Below are 23,906 nucleotides of genomic sequence, written 5' to 3' on the forward strand. Positions count from 1 at the left end.
GCAGCTTTTAGATAACAGTCTGTGTGGCATATACAAACCTCATAATTTTAAAACTAGAAAGAAATGTAAACTACACCTACAATGAACGTACAACACTTGCCTAATATTCTAATGCCTCAGAGTTCATCCAGCCAGAAGCATTTATATTATATTTAAGGACCCATCATGGAAAAACAGTTCCAAGACTATTAACTAATTACAAGCAGTAAAAGTACATGGCTTAATATCTGCAAGCAATTAGCACCATTCTGTTCATAGAATCATAGAATAGTCAGGGTTGGAAAGGTCCTTAAGATCATCTAGTTCCAACCCCCTGCCATGGCCAGGGAAAACTCACACTAAACCATGTCACCCAAGGCTCTGCCCGAACACTGCCAGGGACGGAGCATTCACAACTACCCTAGGCAACCCATTCCAGTGCCTCACCACCCTAACAGGAAATAATTTCTTCCTTATATCCAATCTAAACTTCCCCTGTTTAGGTTTTAACCCATTACCTTTTGTCCTATCACTACAGTCCCTAATGAAGAGTCCCACCCCAGCATCCCTATAGGCCCCTTTCAGATAATGGAAGGCTGCTATGAGGTCTCCACGCAGCCTTCTCTTCTCCAGCCTGAACAGCCCCAACTTTTTCAGCCTCTCTTCATACGGGAGGTGCTCCAGTCCCCTGATCATTCTCGTGGCCCTCCTCTGGACTTGTTCCAACAGTTTCATGTCCTTTTCATGTTGAGGACACCAGAACTGTACACAATACTCCAAGTGAGGTTAGGTATTTCTTCATTAGAAAGACCCATCAAGTCTTCTATTCAAAGGGAATAACAGTTTTTTATACCACAGAACTTCAAAACAGAAATTTTCAGGTGCTACTGCTTACTAAATATAAATATACACTTGCTTTGTTAATATTCTAGAAAATGCACGAATAGGTTTTCAACAAATTAATATTTCGCAATAATATATGTATTTCTGAAAGGTGCAGGGTATTCCCTCCTTCCCCTTGTAATTGTCAAGTTGTATCTCTTGGTTTTGAAAAGAGACATAATTCTTAAGGTTATGAATGTATCCACTGAAACCAGGAAACAGATGAGATCACTCTTTTAATAAATATTTACAACACTGAGGAAGAATTCCCAAAAGGAAAGTCAACTGCCGAGTCAAATACAGTAAGAAACGTGGGGAATGCTTCGCATACTGTACTTATGGTGTGTCTGTGCTCTGTCAAGCAAACTAAACAGCTAAAGTTCAAACCAGAAAATAAATCTGAAGTTACAGAGCACACATGCAGGCATTTATGGTATAAAGAAAAGGTGTTTGACCTTAAGTGCTTATTATTACTCCTCAATGAACATGAAGGTCTAGACATTGCTCTTCTAATTTAAGAATTAATTTCAAGGAATGAAGGAATAGGTAGTAACTATAAATATTAATCTCAAGTCAATTAAGGAAGGCTTGGTCATTTTTTAATCTGAAACTCTGAAAAACACTGCATGTTCAGATACATAAAAGAGTCTCCTTAAAAAAAAAAAAAAAAGAAAAGAAAAGAAGTAGGGCACTTTTAGTCTATAAGCTGATCAGAGAATATTTATCTGCGATATTTTCAGACTAATTTCTCAGTTTCTGAGGATGAGACAATGACTGTTTGCCAGATCAACTATTTCAATACATTTGCAGACTTGAAATTAATTGGGTTTTATTACTAGGGTTTATTTACTATTTGTCAACTTGTCACATGCCATATTGAGTTTGCAACCTGCCATTTTAATCTAGATTCCTTTTATGCATGGAAAACTGTCTTAGTGTATAGACTGACTTACACTTGTATTAATCTTGCCATGCTGTAACTAAACAAAAGCAGAAACATGATCACAGCAAGTAATACAGAACCACATGTTTTCTGTTGTTTTCAACACCCTTGAAATAATCACTGGTTTTGCTTTGAAGAAAAAAAATAGGTAACAAAAAATCTGAAAGGAGCAGTAAGAAAAAAAAAAAAGGTGGCCATTTTTAAAATGAAGAGCTACACAGGCAACACTAGAAAAACACGGTCTCTCCCTCATATAGCTTGAGATTAAGCTTCAGATAATTACATTATACATTATGCCTCAGCATATTCTGTTGTAAGTACTATTTGATAGAGAATACTGACCAAATTAATAATACCTTCACCCTCCATTACACTACTCTCAAGGACAAAGGAAGGACAGACAAATGCCTCAACATGTCTGACAGAGAGATGTATACAGATGTATAAATATATGCATCCCTGTTTTGCACAAAGCTGGACAGTGGACTACACAATTCTGGGACATGTTGGGCCTATTACCTGAGCACTGCGATACTTTTTCCCACAGCTGTATTTTGGAAATCTTTCCTGCTCCTACAGTAGGTCACATAGACCCAATGACTTAGAGAGACTGGACATGATGGTCTCCAGTGGGTTTTCATATTATAATGTAATAATAGCCTACTTTCAACACTAGATAACATTGGGAATGGTAACATAATAACATGAAGAACTATATTTCTTACAACACCTGAAAGTTTCCAACTACTCTATAGCAACTGTATCTCAATGTGACCCATAGATTCAGCAAGGATTTTTTTTTTTACTTGGGAAACTCCACATGATCTGATACTATTAATGCCATATTTCCATGCTTTTCTCTTTATTCTCTTCCCACATCACCTCTAAAAGCATATCCCTGTTCGTAATTAGCATAGGGCTATGCTGACACAGCTATCTGGTTTTGGTTCTGGGAGACAGTTGATATCTTAACACTTCTTATGCTGCTTCTACCCCTTAACCACACACCCACAGTCTGTAAAATACTGATTTAATGTTAACTTGTTTCATATAAATTCTGCTCACACAGGACATTCTACACCATGCTATTTTATAAACCAGAAGATAACTTTTGTTTGGTTGCTGCTGGAGTTCAAACTGAAGGCCTGTTGCAAGAAAAGAAAAAGATTTTTTCCTTCACAAGTTCCCACCATGCAGAAGATCTGAGAAAAAGAGAGAATGCTTCACCTTTGTAAGTTAAAAATGTAACTCCAAAGTTACTATGAAAGGAGGAAGAGCTGTTTTCTTTCCATGTATTATCCCTAGGAAATAAGAGATCATGCAGGTTTAAATAAATTCTACCAGAGTTCCTCCTAGGGCAACTAAGACATAAATATAAATTACAGTTACTAATTTGATGCCACACAGTATTAGCAAAGCTTTTTAGCCTGCATACAAACATGGTAGTTGTATCCAGAAACCTGGGAGCTCTGCAGGCTACAGGGCACTCTCTAGGCTTTCCTGGACTATCGTGGACTCACACTGTCTTTTGTGAACAACACTGAGGCACTAAAAACACCCCACCAAGCACAGCATCCTGGCTATATTAAAACAAACAACTGACAATGTAAGAAAGGATCAAGAGACAGATGGTGGCAAATAATGAAGTTACATAAAGTTTTCCACATTAAAAAAAAAAAAAAAAAGTTGTAATTTTGTTCTAGGTTTCACAGCATTTTGCAAGATGATTTATAATTCTCAATGTATAAGCTGTCACCAAGTGTGTAGACACATTTCAGGAACAAGCATGTAACTCTCATGATCCTTTAAAACACCCCAATGTTGCTCCATTTCACCTGCAGTTCTGCTCCTTTCTGTATAATACCAAACTTACTTTTGTCACCACAGCAGTACCTTTTATGTAAATAATACGGTAATCCAAATATTAATACACAATATAGCAATCAGAATAATGCAAATAATTAGAACCACCTCCATCATGTGGAAAATAATCTTGGTACTACCGAGCATTTGGAGCTCATTCTCAATCAAATATGCTCTTCTCGGAGACTAATCTCTTAATCAGGTAAATCACAACTACTGTGAAATATAGCTAATAGAAAAGCAGCTAGCAAATCTTTCATGTGCTTTTTACTGATACTCCTTTTGAATGATTTAAAATGGCATGCAAAATACATGATCATTAAAGATCTGTTATGATATAAACATGGGATTTAGCTCAAACAATATTTCAAAAACGTAGTAAAAGCAAAATCAACGTTTAAAGTTTAGAGAAGAAAATAGTGACTTGATTGGATACAGGAAAGAATATAAACAACCGGCCATACAAAAGCACTGCTGCGCAGAAGGAACCAACTGCACTGTTTGCTAAGTAGCTAATTACTTATATTGCCAAGAAAGACCTAGTACTTTGGGGTATGCATCCTTAGGTAGTTTTTTCACAACATAAGAAAACAAACCATAGGCTTGAACTTACTGTCTAACCCACTACCTGTATTGCGTGTTTATTAAAATCCCTCCGCATAATTCCTCTTCACCTGTACGTGTAGAATTACAGAAGGAAATTCAAAGTTTCAATGTATCCCCTATGAGACAACTAATCTAACATGCTGTTTTCATGTAACGTTCTGCTTGCTGAATTCAGCAAGTACATACCCTTTATTTTATTTTCTCCCACCATAACCACGTTACGCCCATGGGCTATGTGTGTTGAGAGGAGTTTTCTGCTGGCTATTGAGAACTAACAAATGGAACGTTCTTCACAGGGTATTCTCATTGTCCTGAGACAAATAAAAATGAGAATTGATTGGGATCAATGTGGCTTAATTGCCAATTTAAGTAAATCAAGTTTTGCTTCTGATCACTACTTACAACAAACCTTTGCAAGTTCTGCTCAGATCCAGTAACACTTATTTTAGGATTTTCCCTACTCCACCACCCAAAAGAACCTAATGCTTACCCGAAAGGGTTGGCATACAAAGAATGTTAGAGGGGTGAAGAGAGTCAGGAAAAGAAGAAAAAAGAGAAAATATTAAAAAAAAAAACAGCTAAATTTGGGCATTTTATTATACAATTGTCATTACTACTAAAACCACTGTTTAAATGTGATCCATATTTTTTAAGAGAGTGCTGACTCTCAGGCAAATATTCTATGCAGATCCTCATTAGATATTTAAAATTGGTCTCACTACTAGCAACATTTTATCCTTATATCCTATCCAAATAAACCTAGACAGTACATATCCACCTAACTTTTAAATCCTTCTCCATTAAATAAAGCCCCTAATGACTTAAATACTCTAAATGTAGCATTTAGAAACTACAGTTCCACATAAATGTCAAGAAATCGGATAAAAATTAAGAAAACTGTTCTGCTTTTCATTACATGTTTGCCTGGGGGAATGGGCTGGAAGAGGAAATTAAGTAGATTTTTTTTTTTTTTAATACTGGTGATTCACAGTAAATAATATATGCTCAAGTACTTTGCCTTCATTTCCTTTCTAGATTCCACAAGATATCATGAGTCTATACATTAAATTTCTGTAGACTAATGTTTCTCCAAGTTAATTAAAAAAAAAAATTGTTTAACTCTATAGGGGAAATGTTTTCCTGATTAAACACCCAAACCTACTTACATACAGTGAAATAAGGAAACAGTTCACTAATGTTGAAGGTCATTAAAACTAAAGATGACCACAGCATAATTCAGTAAGGGAAGTAAAAACTTGTGGTTTTTTTAGATAAATCCTCTTACAATAATGCTACACAAAGTTTCCCCAAAAGCAAACCATGAACTCTGATTTTTTCATACTGTGGATCCTTTTCCCTAAAGGAGTTGTATATGCATTGCTAAAGGTTTATGCTGATGTAGGGAATTCTCTGCCCCATCCAGCTATAATGCTTATCATTCAGTAAGGAGCTTTGGAACAATATGAGACTGTAACTGATGAAGTGCCACATGAGACAATCAGTCTGGTAAAAATCTAATAAACAATCCCTTGCTTAATACCCTTGAAAAGGAAATACTTAGGAAAAACAAAATTGGTAATATTAAATTTATATACTGATAAATTATTACCTCGATGTGTCATCACTATTTGGATATACATAATCTAGAGAACAAAATGTGTAACACTAGTATGTCTAGACCACGTATGTGTTAGCAAAAATTGATCAGACATGAAATACAGACTTTAAAATTTAGATACATAGACAAATACCTCTGACTAGGTTCCATTCTAAGAACTGAAGAGTGAGGGGTGTTTGGATTTTGGTGTGGTTTTGGTTTTTTTGTTAGTTGTGGGTTTGTTTGTGGTTGGTATTTTGTTTTTGTTTGTTTTCTTTTTTAATATGCTTTTAAAAACATTGGGCAGTCTAAAAGTTTCATAAGGTCTGGGGTTTTCTGTTTTTTTTTTTTTTACATATTTGAAAGATTCAAGGAGTTGCAAAGATAACTACTAAGGAATACAATAGAATGAGCCAATCTAAAAGGTACAGGAGATTATCTTGTACAGCCACCACTCTTTCAAGTACTATTAGAAATGTGAATTTCATCTTATGCACAGCAGTGTTTGAGTATTTTATATGTAGGTGGTATGCACCCAAAGTTTAATGAAAATAGGTTCTTGTCCAATTATTAATTCTCCAATTTAATTTATCATAAAAATTATTTTTTAAATACATGACGTGAACTGTAGTACATAATCATTCCTGGAAATATTAAGGCTCTTCATACTTTTTGAGAATTCAAGTATGCATGACTTACTACTTCAGGACACTATTTCTGAACAAAAAAATGTTTACAAGTACCACAACAAAAGCATAGCTGAAAGAAAATATGAGGCATCAGCTACTGGAATTCAATAAAGCATGTAAAAATCTGCATGCTCAAATCTGACCTGAGCTATTTGTCAAATTCTGCATTCTCTAAAATATTCTTCTGCATCGGTTCTGAACAAAGTACAAAGAAACTAGCCTTTGCAGGACCAAATGACAGCTATTCGCACCTTCAGGATCCTATTTAGAGAAGATTCTGAAAGAGAAATAAACAGTACCATCTCCTAATTGAGGATAAACACACTGCAAACAACTCTGTGTACTTCTAATCTCCAGGACAGTAAATTTTTTTGAGCTTTTCAATTTTTTCATTTGATGCAACCCAGTTAGAACCATCAACTGCTTCTTAATATTCAATAAGTCAGCATGACACTAACTCTTGTTCTTCTGCTATATTTTAATGTCTCAAAAATCTGAGACTTTATCCACTACAGCTCACTATGTTTCAGTGATGAAGCTTCTGCATAAAATGCTTCATGCTATTTTGATCTTTACAAATCAGTGCATTTTCTATACCAGCATTTTGTAAACGGGTATTAACTTTTTCTCCAGTTTTGTGCAACTTATTTTAAATATCATGCAATATAAACAGTGATTTTTCCTTTCTGCTCTAAAATTAATAAAATATTTTACTATCCCTAGAACTGGATTATGCAAAATGTTCTGTATTCTAGAAATCAACTCTGCTCAAATAATTGACTTATGACACAGCTCAAATAGAAAGGCTCAGTGGTTCAGCACCATGTATCTACTTGGGCTATTTATTAGGCCTGTTTAGGCTTATTTTATTTAGGTTTATTTTGTCCACCTATTTAGGAAGACAGAAAAATATCATAATCGATATTGGGTATTCTGCTTTTCTTCAGCATTTGTAAATCATTAAAATACAACCAAACAGCGGCTTTTTTATTTTTTCTGCTATTCCCAGATGCTGTAAGAAAAAAATACTGGAAAAGTACTAGACTAAAAAATTTCCAATTTACAGTTCCAGACTCTTTAATTTAATTTTTTTTTTTTTGCTTATTGCATTTGTGCAGCAGTAATTTGTACCTGCAATTTCATATTGTCTGTAGTTAAACCTCCTTGAAACCTGTGCTTAGTCAGTAACTGTAGAAAATTGGTTTTCAACTAAGTTGCGCCTAACTGTAATGGTGTGTGTAAAACTTGGCCCCTTGGGGCTGGTTATAAACTTAAGAGAAACCGGTGTCTTTTATATCAGCAACTGAGCTCACTTAAGTCATGTATAGATGAGTGCTTGACAGTTTCAGTTCAAGCACTATAACCACAGAAAATAAAAACAAATTTCAACATGCATGTATCTCCCTGTGTGCTTATCTACATAAGTGGACACAATATTCTTTTCCATAATACAATTTCGTCATTTCAGTGTTCATTCTTATTGTTTCCTAAGACTCGAGTTCAAAGGAACACTAACAAACATGTAAGTTGAAGTATTTGTATGCTGGCAAGTACCAGGTATAAGGGGAAGTTAAGTCACACAATTTACTTCCCCTACCCTCTCAATTTATTTTGGTTCTGAAAACAATAAGAAAATTACCGAAATGGAGTTTCTTGCTGATTATTTTACACTATACTATACTACAGCCTTGTCATTAAATTGTTTGTGTACTAAATGTTGAACAGCAAATGACTAGAAAATTACCCAATTCCCATGTTTCCCCACACTCGTTGCAGTGTAATTTGACAACCCATTCTAACCTTTGCAATGAATGCTTCACCTCGATTAACCATCAAAACAGATCCTTCCACTTCACATTTCCAATCACATTCTCTTTTAATTCTTGTACGAAGCAATTCAAGTTCTTGATTTTGACATGAGCTAATAAAGCAGCTGAGATTTTAAGACAGAGCGACTCTCTGGTATACTTCTGCTTCTTGAACTTGCCCAGTATAAAACCAATGTATCAAATCGTAACAAACATCGTGGATTAGTCCTTTCCAAGGGGAAGATCAGATGTCTGGGGTTAGGCCATGCTCCAGCTGACCACATGCCATGATGGAATGGAAGAGTGCATGCACAAACCACTGAGCAGTAGGAACTGGTCCATCAATTTGATGGATGGACCACTTGGTGAATAAAGAACTGGATGGATGGCCACACACAAAGAGTTGTGGTCAATGGCTCAACGTCTGTCTGGAGACAAGTAATGAGTGGTGTCCCTCAGGGATCGGTGTTGGGTCTGGTCCTGTTTAACATCTTCATCACTGACATAGACAGTGGGATTGAGTGCGCCCTCAGCAAGTTTGCCAATGACACCAAGCTGTGTGGTTCGGTTCATACGCTGGAGAGAAGGAATGCCATCCAGAGGGACCTTGACACACTTGTGAAGTGGGCTGATGCCAACCTCATGAAGTTTAACCATGACAAGTGCAAGGTCCTACACCTGGGTCAGAGCAATCCCAGGCACAGCTACAGGTTGGACAGAGAAGACATTCAGAACACCCCTGAGGAGAAGGACTTCAGGGTTCTGGTCGATGAGAAAATGAACATGAGCTGGCAGTGTGTGCTCACAGCCCAGAAAGCCAACCGTATCCTGGGCTGCATCAAAAGGAGTGTGGCCAGCAGGTCGAAGGAGGTGATCCTGCCCCTTTATTCTGCTCTCTTGAGACCTCACTTGGAGTATTGTGTGCAGTTCTGGTGTCCTCAATATAAGAAGGACATGGAACTGTTGGAACAAGTCCAGAGGAGGGCCACGAGGATGATCAGGGGACTGGAGCACCTCCCGTATGAAGATAGGCTGAGAAAGTTGGGGCTGTTCAGCCTAGAGAAGAGAAGGCTGTGTGGAGACCTCATAGCAGCCTTCCAGTATCTGAAGGGGCCTATCGGAATGCTAGGGAGGGACTCTTCATTAGGGACCGTAGTGATAGGACCAGGGGTAATGGGTTAAAACTTAAACAGGGGAAGTTTAGATTGGATATAAGGAGGAAATTCTTTCCTGTTAGGGTGGTGAGGTACTGGAATGGGTTGCCCAAGGAGGTTGTGAATGCTCTGCCCCTGGCAGTGTTCAAGGCCACGTTGGACAAAGCCTTGGGTGACATGGTTAATGAGAGCTGTCGCTACCCATGGCAGGGAGGTTGGAACTAGATGATCTTAAGGTCCTTTCCAACCTTAACGATTCTATGATTTACAAGTACCTTCACGTACAAGAAGTTTTCAGTCGTATCACTGTCTCAGCAGCATGCCAACAGAACATATTCAAACTATGATTTTCTTTTCCAAGGCTTAGAGCAACAAAATGGCGCGACACACAACCTGGCACCAGTCCCAGCACTGTGCTAACTTTTAAGTACCTACTAAATCAAAGTGACCACAGTCACAAAGAAAGTGTCATCAATTTTTTAACTGCACAGAATCAGCAGTTGTCTTTAGCTGTGTTCTCAGAAATGACTAAACTAGTCCTCACTGTTAACACAAACAAATAAGATAAAAATCAACCTGAGCCTAACATGAAGCACAGCAACTTTTCAGGCCATCATCTGTACTCAAAGAGGCATTTAGATCTAGAATGTGACCCAAGAATAGTTAAAAAGTTTCAGTTACAAATGTAACTACTTGACTGTTAATAGAAACACGTTTAAATATCTTATCAGACATAAATTTATCTTACCCATATTAAAATCCCCAGAAAGGTACACAAACTTTAATGAACCTTGTAATTTAAAGTAACATTCTTTGATATTTGGCAGAAACCTTTCTTTCATGTTTAACATACAAAAAATGGACTAGAACTTCGAGTGATATGTAAAAGGACTTATCTATGTGAACTTCTTATAAAAAGCTTAAGAGAAAAGGTGAAAATAAAATTGTATCAAAAGATCATCTTAAAGTAAAGGCGGAAAAATCATGCTGTGCTTCATGGTGGGTTTTTTTGAAGGGTGGCTGTGAATTGGATTCTAGGACAGGATAAAGTCAACATGCCTATGGAATGCAATGGGCAAAGAGGTCAATTTTTTACAGGCAGGAATGAGTACATTCAGGATTAATAAAGATCAGAAGTGAACTATAACAATTACCTTCACAATTCTTTACTAAACGACATCTTATGAGATTTTTTCCCCCTCCTTCTAAATGATAACTTTTCTTAAACAAAGCCTCACACAACCCCCCTAATTTTATAACTAGTTATTTTTTTAAGATATATTTTTTAATTCTTTTGAAAATACTGCAGCCACTCTGAGAAAAAGGGATTTTGTATATCCTTAAGGACAGATTCTCAAACTAGGTCTTAAAAAAAAAAAAAAACCCTGAAGAAAATATATTTCACCAATCTTGAACACAGTTGTTAGAAAACATAGCAAGTTATTTTTTTCTGTATGTGAACTAGTGCAGAGCATACTGAAACAAGCTGTGAGTTTCAAAAAAGATAAGGAAAAAATAAATTTGCTTATTAAAATACTTTAAACTCAGACTGGTTGTTTATATGATACATTTATATATTCCTGAAAAATTACTCTGCTAACAGTGGATTAAAGGAATGTGCATTAACACTGTGCTTTGGGCTTGATAAAGAGGAATGATATTGTGTTCTGTGCTTTCCCTGCTGGGGGCAATATGACTCCACTTGTCTTCAATGACTGACCAGAAATTACACAGAAATGGAAAAACTCAAAGCATTTAAAAATACTACACTGAGTACCCCAACCAGAATGGCTGTGTTGGGACAAAACTCCACCTTAATGAAGTTTATTAGGAATTGTAGATGTAGTCACTTGAAGTGGCTGGAGACTTCTGGGTAGATACTTTCATGTGTTTTTATTGTTAACTGTGTCACAGAACAGAAGGAATAAAACAAAAAAAAAAAATCACCACTCTAATCAGTTAAACAGTCAATGGTTGTGCTTATCAGGTATAATTTAAATAAAACAATTTCACAGTCTCACAAAATGTTAGTATGTCCTCCAAACCTTTGCAAAACTGGTGCTTTGGCAACCTCCTTGTGAAGTTATATTGATAAAAAGAAAAACATTAAAGTGAGACTGTAGTAGATAAATACAACCCAACAAGAAAAGGCATGTCAGATCAAAAACGGGAATTAGAAAACTTTCAAGTCACACTAGTGTTCACCAGAGTTTACTATTAATTTTGCTTAAATCCAGGTTTAATTATTCAAATACAGTCCAAATAAATGGTTTTTTTTTTACTTGGTAAAGAATTAAAATTTATAATACCACCTACATAAAGGTACAATATGTTTCACTAGACACATTTTAGATACACTTGATTAATTTAGCCCTCATTGTTAATTTCTGATTTATTATGGATTACATTTATGCGTATACATGCAGCTCCTAGAAGACTGATACTATTTATTGTGCATCGTCCACTTCAAAATCGAGTAAATATGGGCTTTACCTTTTTTTTTTTTTAATCCTTTTGTCTGCAGGTGCTTATAAACCTTGCCAAACTTTAATCTCTCACCTCAAAGTGCAGTAAGCTACTATCAGCCTTTACACATTTCTGAATAAAGAACACTCCAGCCCATTTTGAGAAATATTTAACTGTGGGGAGGATAGCAATGCCCAATTATTTACAGTGATTAAACAATCGTTCAAAAAGACTGGGGTGTGTCTACTTGATTTGTAGTTAGACAGATTTGCTGAAACACCACACAAAGCTGCAAGACAAAAATGAAATAAAATCCATCTTCCTTTTAAGTCCCTGAAGATAACTCAAGCTCCACATACAGAGGTGGAAGGGCTGATAATTTCTCCAAACACTTAATCTGTACTAAGATTTCTGTTGCTTGGTCACAAACACTATGTAAAACTGTTAGTTTTCCCATATCGCGAATACTTGGTTGAGAGGCAGGATGAAGATCAATATATGCAGGACATGAAACTGAACAAATCTTTTAAGTCTGCTTCCTTTTTATCCTACATCTTAATCTTAATAAAAAGAGTAAATTTAATCTGTCTTTCACCAAACACAACGGACAATACTTTTGTTGTCTCTGACAGAATAGCGTGGTATGCTGCACTGCAACCTTATATTTCATTTGTACAAGGGACACACAAACCTTGAAGTTGGCAGCATTGGGATTGTAGCCTTCAAGAGAATAGTGACCATACTATTAACATAGCTTATCACAATACTCAGGGTGAGTTAAATCATTGCTCCTTAGTAAGCTAGCTCTTTATGGGAAAATTAAGAGAACTACAGTGTTCTGCCTCTAAAGAAAACACCAGGCAGCAGATACTGTCTGTCCTTCCCAAATACAGAACTGAAGTTGTGTTTGACTCTTTGGAGGAGTGGCTTTTGATTGACTTGATAATCTGCATAGTATCAGCTTCACATTAATACCCCAGGGTACCTTGTTATAATTTAAATGGCTTTCTATGACAAAACCTGCATATGTGGGGTTCATTCCCTTCCCCTTTCTGACAAAACCAGCAGAATAGAAACAAGTGCATCCACGAAGGTTTATAGAATCAGGTAACTGTCAGTTGAGACCTTGAAGATTTCAGTCTTCAGAATACTCTGACAAGTTATAAACATTAAATAAGAAGGTCCACTGGAAAGTTAAACTAACTTCTAACATAGCGCATTTATTTGTATGCAACCAGACCCTTGTCTCCTCCCCTACCCGCATCAAACAATGCCAGACCCTTGGAAGCTTACTGTTAAAACTTTAAGTACTCATTAAATATTTCCATTTTCATGAAATAAATATTATTCACATTTTGAGGTGGGGTCTTTTTTGTTTGTTTGTTGGGGTTTTTAGGAGGTATTTTTTCTGTCTGACAAAAGAATTGAAGAATTTATAAGAAAGATTAACTGGTTGAGAGCCTATTAAAAACTGTAAAGAAGGAGTTTATTCAAAGGCTCCTTGAAAAGTGAGAAGAATCCTTGCAGCTGTCTTACATTAACTTTATATAAAAGGAAGTTTCAAAGTGGCCAAATGGCTCTAAGAAAGACTTATTAAGTTGCAAGACAAAAAAACCGCTGTAAATGCAGATAGCAGTATATAAAATTCTGAGACAGAAAGATGACTTGGGCCTCCAGGCACAGTATGGCAAAAAAAAAAAAAAAAAGACCTATAATTTCTCCACTGCTGAAAGACTGTGGTCTTCTTCTGCCCCCTTTCTCACCTGTTTTTGCTGCTACGTTCACAGTTCAGTCTGTTCCTGGTATTCGGGCAATTAAAATCTCAGTCGTCTTCCTCTTGAGCATAACATAGGGGGAAAGGGGTAGAGGAGGAAGTAGTTCTCCATTACAGAGGTATCTACATGGTCTGGATAACAGCAGCTGATACAGAAGGGATACAAGCATAATAAGCACGAGAAACATCCTGAACTGCCTATGAGTGCATTTGTGTAAAAATGTTAATACTACAGAGGATTAAATACAATCCTTGCCAGATTAAACATTAACTAAGAAACTACAAAGAAGTTTAAAGAGTCATCTCCAAAAAAATGAGAAGGAATAATAAGTATTTGTAATAGTAGTGTCAAAGAAGAAAATAATTGATGACAAAGCTTAGTTTGAATCCTGTCAAAGCCAGAAATCACTGTCCTTGCCACCGCCATCTAAGGTGCATCTTCCATCAGGCACCAGGACAGCCTCCAGCAGCTGGAGTGATAACACAGTACAACATGTTCATGGTCTGAGCATTCTGAAGTTCTTTTTTTCTAACCAGCATGTGGGTCAACGGGGCCGCAGAGTTGCACAAAAAGCACTCATCTCCAGCATGAGGCATGTGTAATAGGAGAAACCTCAGCCCCAGAAGACAGCGTGTATTTATGACCACCACATCCATTAAGGGAAGCAGGTACATGCCATCTGGGGAGGCTGGTCATGGTGGGGACTCACATCTTGTGGGATTATGAACTACTTCAATCCCAATTTTATAGAAACCATGTGAATTAAGAAGTTCTAAGGTTTTTTTTGGGGGGTGGGGTGTGAAATTAGTTGCGTAAAGTCATTTGGGTTGTTTATTTGGGTGGGGCTTGTTTTTTTTGGGGGGTGTTTGTTGTTGTTTTGTTTTTTAAACAACAAAACTTGTCCCTTTCCCTAAAAACAGCAATTATAGACCTGTAAATGACTTTGGCACCTAAGACTTGGACTTGGGATGCAGTTCCACTGCAGCCTGACAGTGACCTGATAGCTGCCAGCATCCCATACTCTGCAGTGATGCATTCCAACTTAGAGCTAGTGCCAGTTCCCAGCAACCCAGCAAACTATTTCCTGAACAAATTCAGACATTAAACCAATCCTATTTGGAGTGCCCAGGTACTTTGAGTGGACCTTAATACACAGAGAAAACTGACTCAAGTGACCCAACAACTTGTTGATTTGAATCTACAGAGTCTTCCACGACTTGGATGACAGGACTGATAAGCCATATGATTTTAACAGAAGCTGAATCTCCTCACATTCCTTCAGAATTCAGGTGCTATCAGTTTGTTTTAAAATCACTTCCAATAAATTGATGTTACCTTCCTTTAATAACTATCAGCTATGACAACTTTCTGAAAATACTTTTGGTGGAGTTCCCTACTAGTGATTAGATTTTAATCCCTTTCTTTAATCCTAACCACTAATTTTAGAAAAAGCAGTCACTGTTAATCACAATTCTTCCAAAGTTGTGCTACAGTGAGGGAAAGCCAATACTTGCTAGGTAAGGAAGAAAAAATTTCACCTGTGTTCTATTTCCTTGCATCTTCACAAATTTTTCATTAAGCAGCCAGTGAAATAGCAACCAAACTCATAGAACAGATTTGTGCCACCTGAGCCAACTACTGATGAATCCCATATAAAGATCCTGGATCCCATATAAAGATCCAATGTTCCTGGCCAACACTGCCATCCGCTTCTCCTTCTAACCAATCCTGCCTTACACCCAGCCTGAAGTTACATCACAAAGAACTGTATGCTAAAGCGAAGTAGTAATTATTCCATTCCTCGGGTTTTTACAGTTACTGATAGCAGCACAGCAAGATCCTGCAAAACATCTGAAAGACATACATACCTTTAAATCTAGATTCTTCAAGAAAAATAACATTTCTCCATAACTAAAAGTACTTTAAGAGACAATATTCAGAAGCAGTAATTAAGCCTAAGAAGGTCACCTTCCAAGGAGATGTCTGTAACTGAACAAGAGAAAACACCTCCTCTCTCTGTACCTAGTATGACACCAGATGAATGTATCCACAGCTGTTGGTGAAGAACCACCAGCTGAACCTGGTGCTGTGCAGGAATGCCCAGCATAGGCTGAAGTGAGTTTGCTGCCCCTGGAACACACCTTCTGGCTCAGTTTCATTTGCAAGAAACCCAGCTGTGCTGTCCAAGAAGACTCTGGGATAGAAGCTGAGATGTCTTAAGTGAGGAGATTCATGTGCACACACTTCACCTGATAGGAAACTGTGCAGACACAGCCATAGACAGTTACTATTAGATGATCAAGTCACTCATATTTTCTTATGACATGAAGCAGCACAGCATTAATATAAATGATGTTATGGTATGCAGAAACACACACAAAAACTAAAATCCCACAGTGCATTTTCCTTAGAAACTACTGAAAATAGGATCATTGCTATTTAAAACGATTTTAATTCCCCAAATACATAGTTGGTTTATGGCTTGTGCTAATAAAATTTCAAGTCAAAAGCAAGTTTGTTGTTGCTTTTTGTAGGGTTTTTTTTTTTTTTTGTACAGCTTTGTACGATTAAAATCTACCACAATGTGACGTTAACTCATTCTTGGTATCACTAAATTATTTTGCTTGAAAATCCCTTAGGCAGATCTTACTAAGCATATGTTTCTAGCAACCTTTAATCATGACATATTAGAAGTACTGTATCCATATAATAAACTAGTACTGAGTATTCTAGAAGTGCTTCTATCTGTATTCAATAGGCAAAATAAAAAAATTTACCTGGGGAATTACAGACCAGTCAGTCTCACCTCTGTGCCTGGCAAAATCTTGGAGCAGATTCTCCTGGAAAGCATGCTAAGGCACATGAAAAACAACAAGGTGCTTGGTGACAGTCAGCATGGCTTCACTAAGGGGAAATCCTGCCTGACCTGTTTGGTGGCCTTCTATGATGGGGCTAGAGAACTGATGGACAGGGGTAGAGCAGTTGATGTCATCTACCTGGACTTGTGCAAAGCATTTGGCACTGACCCACATGACATCCTTGTCTCTAAATTGGAGAGACATCAATTTGATGGATGGACCACTCGATTGATAAAGAACTGGCTGGATGTCCACACGCAAAAAGTTGTGGTCAATGGCTCAATGTCTGTTTGGAGACCAGTAACGAGTAGTGTCCCTCAGGGATCAGTGTTGTGACTGGTCTTGCTCAACACCTTTGTCACTGACATGGACAGTGGGATTGAGTGCGCCCTCAGCAAGTTGGCCAATGACACCAAGCTGTGTGGTTCAGTTGATACACTGGAGGGAAGGAATGCCATCCAGAGGGACCTTGACATGCTTGTGAGGTGGGCTGATGCCAACCTCATGAAGTTTAACCATGACAAGTGCAAGATCCTACACCTGGGTCAGAGCAATCCCAGGCACAGCTACAGGTTGGACAGAGAAGAAATTCAGAACACCCCTGCGGAGAAGGACTTGGGGGTGCTGGTCGATGAGAAAATGAACATGAGCCAGCAGTGTGCGCTTGCAGCCCAGAAAGCCAACCGTATCCTGGGCTACATCAAAAGGAGCGTGACCAGCAGGTCGAAGGAGGTGATCCTGCACCTCTACTCTGCTCTCGTTAGACCTCACTTGGAGTATTGTGTGCAGTTCTGGTGTCCTCAACATAAAAAGGACATGGAAATGTTGGAACAAGTCCAGGGGATGGCCACAAGAATGATCAGGGTACCGGAGCACCTCTGTATGAAGACAGGCTGAGAAAGATGGGGCTGTTCAGCCTGGAGAAGGCTGCATGGAGACCTCAGAGCAGCCTTCCAGTATCTGAAGGGGGGCTATAGGGATGCTGGGGATGGACTATTCTTTAAAGACTCTAGTGATAGGACAAGGGGTAATGGGTTAAAACTTAAACAGGGGAAGTTTAGATTGGATATAAGGAGGAAATTCTTTCCTGTTAGGGTGGTGAGGTACTGGAATGGGTTGGCCAGGGTAGTTGTGAATGTTCCATCCCTGGCAGTGTTCAAGGCCAGGCTGGACAGAGCCTTGGGTAAGACAGTTAATGTGAGGTGTCCCTGCCCATGGCAGGGGGTGGGAACTAGATGATCTTAAGGTCCTTTCCAACCCCTACCTGTTCTATGGTTCTATGATAAAATACTCTGCTTGGCCTTTGCTCCATGAAGACAAGTAGGCAGTTGAGAAATAAACTAAAAAATTAGTGCAAGCTAAAAATATGTTTACAAAAAATAGTGCTTTCTAGGTGGATTTGCCCCATTCCTCCAATAGTTGGAAGCTGCACAGCCAGCATTTAGAAAATAAAAAGAAAAAAGAAAGAGGTACCATTAGAAGCAATCCAGAAAGGACCAAACCTTAGATATACAGCACTATGAAAATTACTTAATTTACTGACCTAAGCCAGTATTCATGCAGCTCTTCATTTTACAACTCCAACAATTATTTCACCTTTTTTTCCCCTAAATGCTTGAGTTGGTATACAAACCTTTACACAACAACTGGATTTTATACAAGACATTCTGGTGAGACTCAAACAGCCCCAGCATGGGATACCTATTAAAGTGGGATAGAGATTTCAGTTTGTTAAAGGTTTTTACAGTCCTCCCTAAAAAGTGACATCTCTCCTCTAAAACACACATACAATACTACTTTGTGATTCTAGTAGTGGAAGATAAATATATATAAATATATTTTAATGGTATTATTAGTGTTCTAAAGAGGAACTAGCTGTATTTGGAAAATATGAGTTTTATTTGATACTACTATAGAACAGGAATTTTTAACCTGTGGAAGTGAGGCTTCTGAAATCATTTTATTTGATTTCCTCCACAACTCTTTTGAAGCTTTCACCCATTTTAATAAATATTTATGATACTGAATTTCCCACAACCCCAGCTGAACAGACAATCCCTACTGAGGAACAGCTTGAGAGTTAAATCTGGTGCTTCAGTTGCTGGCTAGTCTATGCAGGTTTCAAAAGCAGATTAAAAATACCTCTTCTCTCATCCTTCTGATTGTGAAGGGGTACGGGAATTGGCTAAACAGACCCTCAGTAGTTTAGTAAGTGCAGGGGTAGGACCCTGAAGGTACTGTGAAAAACAGAAGTCTAAGGACTTTGAGAGATAGAGAAAGGATCTAGGCTTGTTGCAGCACGTGCTTTTGCACGTAACCCAAAGGAAAAGAGTAGTACAGTATTATAATCATGCCAAAATGGATGTTGAAGGCAACATTGGTCCCTGAAGTCAATGGAGAACCAAAAAGCATTAAAAAAATAATCCATATATTCCTAGTTCTGCTTCCAAGTATTCCTGCTTCCAAACCTGACTGAAATTAGTATTCCCCCCCCCATTGCTCTAGAGAACGGACCCAGAAGAACAACAAACTCATCAACCCTTATATCTCAGTGTTTTCAATTGTCTCTGTTCAAAGTCACTCCTGCACTGTCTGTAGTATAGTGTACACAGCAAAGAGGATGCTTTAGTTGTCTTCAAGAATTTATGTTAAAAAAAGCTTATGTAAAAAAAATAAAATAAAAAAAATCAAGGAACTTCCTCTTAAGATAAAAATCAGCTTTAAACCACTATCTAAATGATTCCCTACGAGTCTGCAGTAAATTACTGTTGCTTTGATATTATGAAAAATAATTTCAGACAATTTATTCTTAATGAGAATTTATCAGACAGTTTTAAGTGTTGTCAATAAGCAATTAAACTATCTTTGGTATTCGAAACATGTGAGATAACACATGTTAGGCAGTGCTTTAGAAGGTAATTTCTATACTCTCACTCTAGGAGTTACACCAAATTTGCTTGAGTGGGAAAATGAAGGGATGTTTTCTTGCAATTTGATTTCCATTCACTGTTTTAGAAGCCATGCATGAAACACTGGTTTTGATCCACAAGTACAGCGAAGCTATCAAATGTATTTTCAAATTTGAAGTGGGAAAAAGAAAATAAAAAAATAAAAAAACCCACATTTTCCTCAAAGGATCTAAGGATCTTAAGCATCTAAAGAATGACCCTCAGCATACCTACTCAGAAACCAAAATGATAGGCTAAACCTGAATAAAACACGATTTCCTTTACATAATATAAACATATATTCAGTTATACTGCATGAGAAAGAGTTTTGCTAATTCTGAAGAGGTCCCAAACTTCTCAGTAACAGGAAGAACTGGCAAAGCACACAGGCATCTCCTCAGCAGTCTAATGCAGTACTTACCTTTAGGAAATGCCAAAGAGCACAGTTCCTTATATTCTTAGGTGACCAAGGGTCTACAGGATCTTGAGTTCTATCAGTGAAAACTAAATTAGGGATTTAAGTGCTGTATATGCTTTGGAGCTCTGGATTTTTACTTCAGCTGTGTTTTCAGGATTTATTGGGTATCTGGTGCAAACATAGAAACTGCAAACACATTTTCCATTTGAATTGAATGAAGTACACATTCTGAAAGCAAGGACTGAAAACAGTCTCATACATAAAAGAATATCTTTATGATTAGATGATAAAAGTAACTATCTTCTATGACTGTTAATACTTTTATCTTTTTGTAAAACAACCGCACTTCTGAGTACGAGATTCTTGAGTATCCCTTACCAGCAAAGGGCAGAATTAGTTCTTAAATCAGTCTTCTAGGGTGAGGATTTGAGCTCTGCAAGACCTGGGAGAGGAGGAGAGACTACGTAAAGTGCTCAACTTCTGGATCTACCATAAAACTTATGCCAAAGTAACAAGTAATTTTGTTATACATTTTAGAACTGAAGCCAAGCCCTGTCAAAAAAAGCAGTTGCAAAATGGCAGAGAACACAAGTATTCAGCAGCATACTAATCCATTTTTGTGGTCGATATATTGGGAGAGCAAGTTCACCTGTTTGTGCTTAGCTACTGCTGGGGCTGAATAAGAAGGCGGCTAGCATTAATAGGAGGGGTAGAAGATGAGGAGGGATTTCGGGATTAAAGGATTTCAGGAACTTTAGCTACCTAGGTTTGGTTCGGACCATGTGACTCATTTCAACCCAGCTACTTTCATGAAGCAATAATGAGAGGGGAGGTAAATGAGAATTTAAGTTGGCACTACCTAGAAAACAGTTAATTTTTTCTGCCAAGCTACCTTCCACTTTCAAACTTTTCCTGGAGAATATTTTCCAGTTGAATGGAATGAATGTGCATTGTGAACTCCTGCTTATAAAGAAAGCAAGCTTTAAAAAGTGCTGAAATGACTTTTGCAAACAGGCAAAGTTATTGCAAACTGCTAAAGGAGAAAAGAATTCGGAGAAGTAGGAAATTCAATGTTTTATTTTATTTCATGGTTATAGACTTTAGGACAAGCTAAACAATCAAACTCTTCTCTAAAAAACATGCTTCCTGCCTTTTATATAGGTTCCACTGACAGCTGGGGTAAAAAGAGTTGTTTTAATTAAAACTCTACTCTAGGGAAGATCTTGTAGAACTAGCATCTGTAGCTGGCCTGATGAGTCTCCAGTAAACAAACAGATGCAGTGTTTTAGCACAAGCATCAGTGTTGTAAAGGATTACAAAAAGCAATTTTGCTGGCATTTCTGAATATAAAACAGTACTATTCCTAACAAGGCTACATCTAAAATGCAACTAGCTCATGAAAAACAAATACCTGTACACTTGTTAAAAACATTTTCAATTGTATGGATATAGTTTATTCATCTCTATCTCCTAGCACATTTTAGACTAATCTGACTCATACCACATCAGGTGTAATACACACAATAATAGAAAAACAAATCTGAAGACATTTTTCTGAGGGTAAGACAGTACTTTGGAAACAGTAGCACTTTTTGTCAGCTTGAAATACTCATGTATAAGAACCAGTACTTAGCAAATAAAAAAAAAATAAAAATGCAAGCACTCCAGTTTAGAAAATAATGATAGCTGCATTTAAAAACAAAACAAAACACATTAAACACATCCTTAGATGGCCTATTTGGAAGAAAATTTGGGAAAAAAGAGTTGAGTCACAGGTTCTATTACGAGACTCAGATACTTTCATATGCTACAATTTTCATAGTAGTTATGGCATACAAGTTTTTACCCATTATTCTACTCAATCTTGAGCTACCAATACTCTTAAGGTTCTCATTTTCAGTATGGCTTAGCTCATAATTCCTATACTTGGAAGTTATTTGATGCTGAACTTCTAGTCAGTGTTTACATCACCCTCCATCCTCACAAAGAAGATTTTACTTTTTTTTTAACTGTGAAGTATCTTCTGATATAAAGCATGACAAGCCACTTTACAAATAAAGACCTTAATAATACACACTGACCAATATAAACTGAGCAATATTACATGTGGTGCACCTGTCCAAGGACCTATGTGCAACATCTGAGTACAGGAACTGAGCTTGAATGTAGAAAATCATTGCAGTATAGCACCTTCATCCTCCTGAGAGGCTGAAGATGGTGATTTTTTTCATTGCAGTGCCTCCCTTCAAAAGCTAGAGGAGAAAAAACATAGTTTGACATGTACTAAGAAACATACTTTAGGTAAATTGGGAGGTAACTATACCATTGAATACGTAATCTTGAGTGCTTTTTAGTCTGTAATATTCCTATTAAGACACAAGATAAAAATAGTCATTATCTCTCTACCAGCAGAGATAAAGCCCATATAAGTGACAACATGTGCTTCAAATTCCACACAAAGATTTCATAAAACATTAGGGATGCTCAGGTTCTGAACTTACAGAAAGTGTATATTTGATAAGAAAACCCTATAGGTCAAGATTTGGACTGCCTTGAGACACCACATCTGAACATAGTTTACCATTTAAAACTCAATAAAAGATGCTGGGATACACCTACTATACAAGTAAGTTATAAAGTTACATGCTAAAAGACTTTTTATATTGGTTGTATCAGAACTTATTTGAAAGAGGTGTGATGTGGTTAGACTAGAAAGGTTGCTGGTAAATGGTTGCAGGCATGCTTGCAGTATCAACACATCTTAAGATTTTCCCCACTTATGGATGCTGTAACCCAATTTTTTCCCACTTATTGATGTTGTAAACCAGAAACCAAATAACTTCATGCTGAATTTCTCAAAGTTCCCAATAAATATTATTACAATCAGGAAGCAAGAGACACTGATACATGATGCTTTCTCATGTGTTTTATTTCTCCCTCTCTTCTTTTTCTTGCATTAATGTAAACATATGACATTTGTGTATATATGTTGGCTTGCTGTAACGTTATTACACCAAAAATAAAAAAAAAAGAAATGATCAAATTACCCTTTTCACTATTATTTTCAAATATCTGTGTCCAGGATTTGATTTTTCTCCTCTTCCCCTCTCCCCCCACCATTGCTTTAGATTGAGAAATTGTTCCTTGGGTACAAATACAAATGTGCTACCTTTTGTTAAGCGGAAGCTTTTTCTTTTCCCCTCTTTTATTTAATAATATATTTCATCTTGTGTCTTAATAGGAATATTATAGACTTTAAAAAGTACTCAAGATTACATATTCAGTGGTACAGTTACCTCCCAATTTACCTAAAGTATGTTTCTTAGTACATGTCAAACTATGCTTTTTTCTCCTCTAGCTTTCAAAGGGAGGGACTGCAATGAAAAAATTCACCATGGAATTCTATTCATATAGCTTTGGTAGACAGTATTTTCTATTATACCCAATATCCCCAACAGTGAAAGCATATTCTCACTTCTATATGCTTATGATCTCTAATGCAAATTTAAATATGTAACCCTGATATCTACTAAGTATTTTAACCAAAGAGCATGTTACATGCACTTAAGATGACAATGTCTAATTTTCACAGTAAGAGATAAAGGGTTTCTGGAAAAAATACCTGTTTAATTCACAGTTTGCAGAGAAAAAAACCCCACACAAAATAGCTCTCATAACTTGCACTTTTTTATTTAATCTTTTATTTCATGTTATCAACTGTACATCACAGCTTTTGGAAGCTCCCATACTTGGCCACGAAACATTAACTGTGGCAGTTCTAAAAGAAGACTCCTGCTTTACAAACAATGAACACTAGGGAAATGAGAAATACATGTACTAGTCTTTTGCCTTTCAGTCAAAACACAACACTTCGCATTCCAAATGCATGGAATGCATATGACATCTGTCCAACTTTTAAC

General features: G+C 37.1%; 1 protein-coding gene across 1 annotated transcript in view; it reads right to left on the bottom strand.

The window, feature by feature from the left end:
• The window catches only part of TENM3 (teneurin transmembrane protein 3), a 1,300,329-nt gene that overhangs the window by 963,712 nt on the left and 312,711 nt on the right, over nucleotides 1–23,906 (bottom strand). The gene's annotated exons all lie outside the window — the stretch shown is intronic.

Source organism: Neopsephotus bourkii, unplaced genomic scaffold, assembly GCF_033783945.1.
Source record: "Neopsephotus bourkii isolate Nb327-2 ecotype Australia unplaced genomic scaffold, CSIRO-AGI_Nbou_v1 NB_168, whole genome shotgun sequence".
Taxonomy (NCBI): domain Eukaryota; kingdom Metazoa; phylum Chordata; class Aves; order Psittaciformes; family Psittacidae; genus Neopsephotus; species Neopsephotus bourkii.